The following is a 5,782-nucleotide window of genomic DNA, read 5'->3' on the forward strand; positions in this document are numbered from 1 at the left end:
TCCCGGGCAACCCCGCCTGCTGCTGCTGCTCGCGCTGCGAGGGCGGCGTCTCCCCAGCCTCCGCCCGCCTCGGAGGAGTCAAAGGGCGACGGGGAGGGGCCGGCAGGGAAAGGCCGGCGACGCCGCCGAAGCGCGCTTCTTTACCCCTCGCGGCTCGGCGTAAAGCTGCGCCTGTGAGGAAGCTGCCCCTTAAGTTTCGAAAGAGAAGCGGTTCGGGGGCTCAGGGGAGCGCGTTTCAGTCGCCTTAAGTACGTGCACGTGCATCCCGCTCTGAGGTCTCCAATGAGGAATAGCGCTCTTAAGGAACTGTTGTTGTTTAATCGTGTCCGCCCCTTCGTGACCCCCTGGACCAGAGCACGCCAGGCACTCCTGTCTTCTACTGCCTCCCGCAGTTTGGTCAAACTCATGCTGGTAGCTTCCAGAACACTGTCCAACCATCTGGTCCTCTGTCTTCCCCTTCTCCTTGTGCCCTCCATCTTTCCCACACATCAGGGTCTTTTCCGGGGAGTCTTCTCTTCTCATGAGGTGGCCAAAGTATTGGAGCCTCAGCTTCAGGATCTGTCCTTCCAGTGAGCACTCAGGGCTGATTTCCTTAAGAATGGATACGTTTGATTTTCTTGCAGTCCATGGGACGCTCAAGAGTCTCCTCCAGCACCATAATTCAAAAGCATCAATTCTTCAGCGATCAGCCTTCTTGATGGTCCAGCTCTCACTTCCATACATCACTACTGGGAAAGCCATAGCTTTAACTAGGGGTACTTATTTACAACGCAATTCTAGACATGCCTAGACCACACGAAGTAGTAGGGGAGGGGGGTTGTTCCCAGGCATAGGAGCCAATTTAATATAATATTGAAAGGTGTGCGCACACAAGCAAGCCCTGCCTCGCATAATCAATCACAAGATTGCAATTGTTGCAAGGTGTGTGTTCTTTAACACTAAAGAACTTAACCACTCGCATCCAGTATTGGAAGCAGAGGTGAACCTGAGCCACGTGCCTTTGAATAGCGATACAGTAGTGGGATTCACACGCAGAGAGAGTACTATTGCTTGCAGAATTCCCACAGGCATCTGGTTGACTACTATGAGAACAGGGGGTTGGAATAGATGGCCCTTTGATCCAGCAGGGCTCTTACGTTCTTAAGACAAATTAGATAGTTTTGCTCTTTTATTACTCTTCCATTCCTAGCTTGATGACACAAGAGGACCTAACCGTGTCATAAAGGCATTGCACAGCCAATCACTATGTTAACAAAGATAGATATAAATTTGGGGAGTACCATATGTAGAATGTAAGTTTAGGACAAATTAGAAAGGGACCTAGTGGACACAGGGCTTTGTGTTCCTGCGTCTATCATACCTAAAAGCTGAGCTGGGCTTTCATGACACTCATCTAGCCTGTTTTATAGCTAAGGATAAATAGCTAGGCAAAACCTGTAACCAGAGCTGACTTTGTAAGAGAGAAATGCACCAGTTAGTTGAATCAAGGGAACCGCTATTTGCCACAGGCCTAACTTTGACACACACACACACACACACAACAACAACAACAACAACACTACTCTTAACAAATACTACCAATGTTAATGTAACATTTGTTAGACAGCTGACGTATAACAAGCCAATTGAATGAACAATTTCAATTGAGATTTTGCTATTAATTTGTCCTACAATTCAGAGAGACTTCAAAAGGACACAGATTCTTCGAGTCTCCCAAATATAGTAGTTTTTTTTTATTTTGACAGCTGTCTGATTGAAATGCTGGTCTCTCCAGAGAGATAATGTGATGTAATTTTCATGACAGCCCAATTGTCATTGGTTAGGAAGGATATTATAATCTCATTGGAGAGGGAAAAAGTGATTCTGCCATCTGTAAGCGTCTATCCCAATTACTTCAATGATTTGTACCTCTCATGTAGGGCTGGGAGTGGAAACTTCTACAAGCTGTTGAATAAAATGACATAATTTTGCCACCCACAAAACATTATGCAGTATGACAGTTTAAGAGATGGTAAGAGCAGTCAGAAAGTACAATCTCGTAACAAGTGGATACTTTTTTGCTTCCCTGCCCCACTTCAGAACAGTTTTACAATCCTAAGAATGGCTAGGTCAATCTTCTTTGTACCCCTGCTCTACTTTTTGCCCTCGACTCAGAGTGTGTTTGGGTGGAGATACTGCCTCCGCTAATTGCTGTCTGGCCAAACCTTGAACTTCAGGAGCTCATTGCTGCAGCTTCCATAGCCATGCCCCCAAAGGGAGTCCAAAGATGTTGGCAGATGTGCTGGTTTATTATTATGCACAGAGGTACCAAAGAGCAGCTTGAAACAAACTTTATTAGGATCAGTCCTGTTTCCTAAGACTAATTCCACTGAACTCATGTTGAAAGCCTTGTTAGCATTTCATTCACTTGCCAGAGCAAGAAGGCTCTGACCTGGCATTCCTGCAGATTCTGTCCCTCATTCCTGCACTGAAAAAAGACCCAAAGCTGCCCATCCCTGCATGACACTCCCCCCCCCACTGCTGCATCTTAGCCATCTAAAAAGTAACCTGATCCCCATGTCTTGTCTAGTCTAGTGCTTCCAATGCTTGAAACTCGTCCAGAATAACTACGTGTGCCATCTTTCCTCCTTTAAAACCCCTCCTCAAAACACTCCATTCCTGTGACGTCTACCACTCAACTGAAACAAAGCTGTGTTAAGTATTGACAATTGCATTTGCTCGTATCCATCTCATTACCCAAGCTTCTCCCTTCCCCATCCTTTGAATTTAGCTGGTCAGCTCCCAGAGGCAGGGCTTTGTGTGTTTCAGTTATGTTGTGCTGGCAGAGTACCCATATCCTACTTGGCTTTCTATAGGCACCAGGTAGGTCACTGTGAGAACAGAATGCTGGACTCAACAAATGTTGGGTTTGATCCAGCAAAGCTCTTCTTATGTTCTTATGAAAGTACTGTGTATATTGATGGATTGTATCGTCGTCACCACCATCCTCTCAGGTCTTCAATAATCCAGTAGACCAGGTAAGCTTACAAGAACAGCTGCATGGTGACAGGCGCCTCATAATATTTCCCCCCTTGGTTCCTCTCAGCCATGTACATGGATGGGCAAGAGAGCAATGGAGTTCTAGGCATTTTAACTGGGGGCTTCAGTTGTGCAGGAATAGCACAGTTCCTTAAAAAAAAGAAACACTGCATACTAATTCTACTTTGCACAGAAGAACCTGCAACTTCCACAGGTCTATTATTAGCTATTAACCACCACCCGGTGGATTCCTGACCACCCTGATTATGCAGTTTCAGAGACCAGTTTCAACAGTTACTTCCCTTCACTAGCTGCTTGGGTGGAATTGGCTCAAGGTACTGTTCTGTTGGTTTCCTGTCTTGAAAGAGATCATCTCTCATTGAACCAACTTTGGGGAAGTGTAAAACAAATGAAAAAATGCTGCTTGGTTACTTTCATAACTTTTTGAGATATGATCATCTCTGCTCTAGACATTTTTTCTTAAGCTAGAGGTTGTTGACAGTCAACGGAACGCTCTTGTTTTCTTTTGCACTAGTAGTTTGTCCTGTGAAAACTATGACACAGATCTATTCACTCTCCTTGGAATGTGGGTATTGGTGAAATATCCCAGGCTTCTCTGTAACATAGGATATGTCCTGCAAAGTTCTGAGGCCATGAAATTAGCACTTCAGTCAATAGACTTCCAGGCTTATCCAGCCTCCACTTAGCTAGCGCAGACATTAGCCATTAATAGATCGATCCTCCATGAATTTGTCTTATCCCTTTTTAAAACCATCTCAGTCAATGGTTATCACATTTTGTGGCAGTGAATTCCATAAATGGTGTGTATGAATAAATCTTTTATCTGTCCTGAATCTACTGCCTGCCAGCTCCCTTGGGTGACCACAAGTTACAGTATTACGGGAATGGACGAAAAACCTCTATCCACTCTCCACATAATTGGGTAAATCTATATCATATTCCCCATTAATTGTCCTTTCCTAAGCTAAAACCCTTTAGCCTTTTCATGCAGGGAATGTGCACCAACCCCTTCATCACTTTGTCGTTTTCAAAAGTAACTTTTCTATGACATCTTTTCTGAGATGGGCTAACCAAAAAATGCACACGGTGTTCCAAATGCATCCAAAGCATAGGTTTGTGTAAGGGTGTTACAGCACTGGAATTTTTATTTCTGATTCCCAATAACCCTTAGCAAGGAATTTGCCATTTTTACAACTGCCACACACAGTTGACATTTCCATTAAGCTATTAACTGAGGGCCAGATTCCATTAAGTAAATGTGCTTGCAGGAGAGCCAGCATAATGAGTTCTGCTAGGCTACTGCACAGATGGAAGAGTGGGTAGGACATTTTCTTCTTTCGGAAACAGCTTGGTCCCACGAATCTTGTGGATCAGTCGCTGCACGGTGCTGTGCTGGGGTGAGGATGCAACAGCAGAGCTGGAAGCATTACTCTCTTAATGAGAAATCTCTGGTGCATATTTTTCTTTGCAACTCCGATGGGCCTAATGCTTGCAATGCAAGAAGAAAACAAATTTTCTGTGTCATAGGTACGTTGCTGCTGCTGTTAAAAAACACGACACACTTGTTGCGGTTCTCTCCCATTAAAAACATTGGGTCATACGAAGACTGCTGTTGGACCAGGCCAAATCCCTATCTAACCCAGCATTCTGTTTCCACAGTGGCTAACAAGATGTCTATGTGGGATGTTTGCACTGGCATCCGCATTGCCTGTTGGCCTGCTGCCAAGAAAATGCAGCACTAGAAGGCCCTTAGTTACCAGCAAAATGTCCAGGAGTGGAAGCTGTACTAACCCATTAAGCTCATATAAAGGCCCCCAGACAGTTGGAAGGCCATGCTGGGAACTAGTTGAGAGCCTGGGAAATATCTGAATCAAGAACAGGGGGAGGTAGAAATACTATGCTGCTTCCTAGTCCTCCTAAAGTGGCTGGGCGGCCAATAGCTTTGCTCTAGATTGGTATTCTGATACTGGTTCCTGAATATATGCAGTTGACTTGCAATGCAATCGTGTGCATGTCTACTGAGAAGTGAGTCCCGCTGAGTTCAGGATTGCAGTCCCAAGGGCTCTTATGTCAAACACTTAAACTGAAGATAACGGTAGTATACATACTACCACTTAACTTGGCTGCACTAGTTGACAAATAGCACATTCTCTTGCACAGTTCTTGTCATTAAAATTAATGGGAGCTGTACAATAACAAGTGTCCTCTTCACAACAGTGGAAGACAAACTGTAAAAGCAGACATTTGATCTGATTAGCCTTTGGAGGAAGAAAGAAAACTGGTCTATAAAAAGAATAATCCAAGGACTGTATAGTGTTACTTTCAGCCTTGTAAATGGAATGCATATTTGTGACATTTAGCCCTTTCATAGATCTTAATCATTTTAAATCCAAGTACTTTGACTTAACAGGATTGCTGATTGCACAGTAAGCCACAATTTGCTATAAATAACGGGAGGTGAGTTCCAGGATCAGCTCATTCAAAGTGATTAAGTATTTGGAGTGTAATGTCTGTGGTGGGCAAAAACGCTTGTTATAAATCTACTAAATGTACCAACAAAATAATAAATTTACTGAAGTGACAGCTTTAAACCCCAAACCTGCCTTAGTATTCAGAAAACACACAATTGGAACAATGAGATCACGTGAAAGGATTCTTTAACATTAGCAGATAGTGCTTGATTTAAAATATTTGTATGCTGTGTTTTTTTAGGGGAAACCCTCTCAAGGCATCTTCCAGCATG

This window comes from Podarcis vaucheri (assembly GCF_965113315.1).
Source record: "Podarcis vaucheri genome assembly, chromosome: 8".
Taxonomy (NCBI): domain Eukaryota; kingdom Metazoa; phylum Chordata; class Lepidosauria; order Squamata; family Lacertidae; genus Podarcis; species Podarcis vaucheri.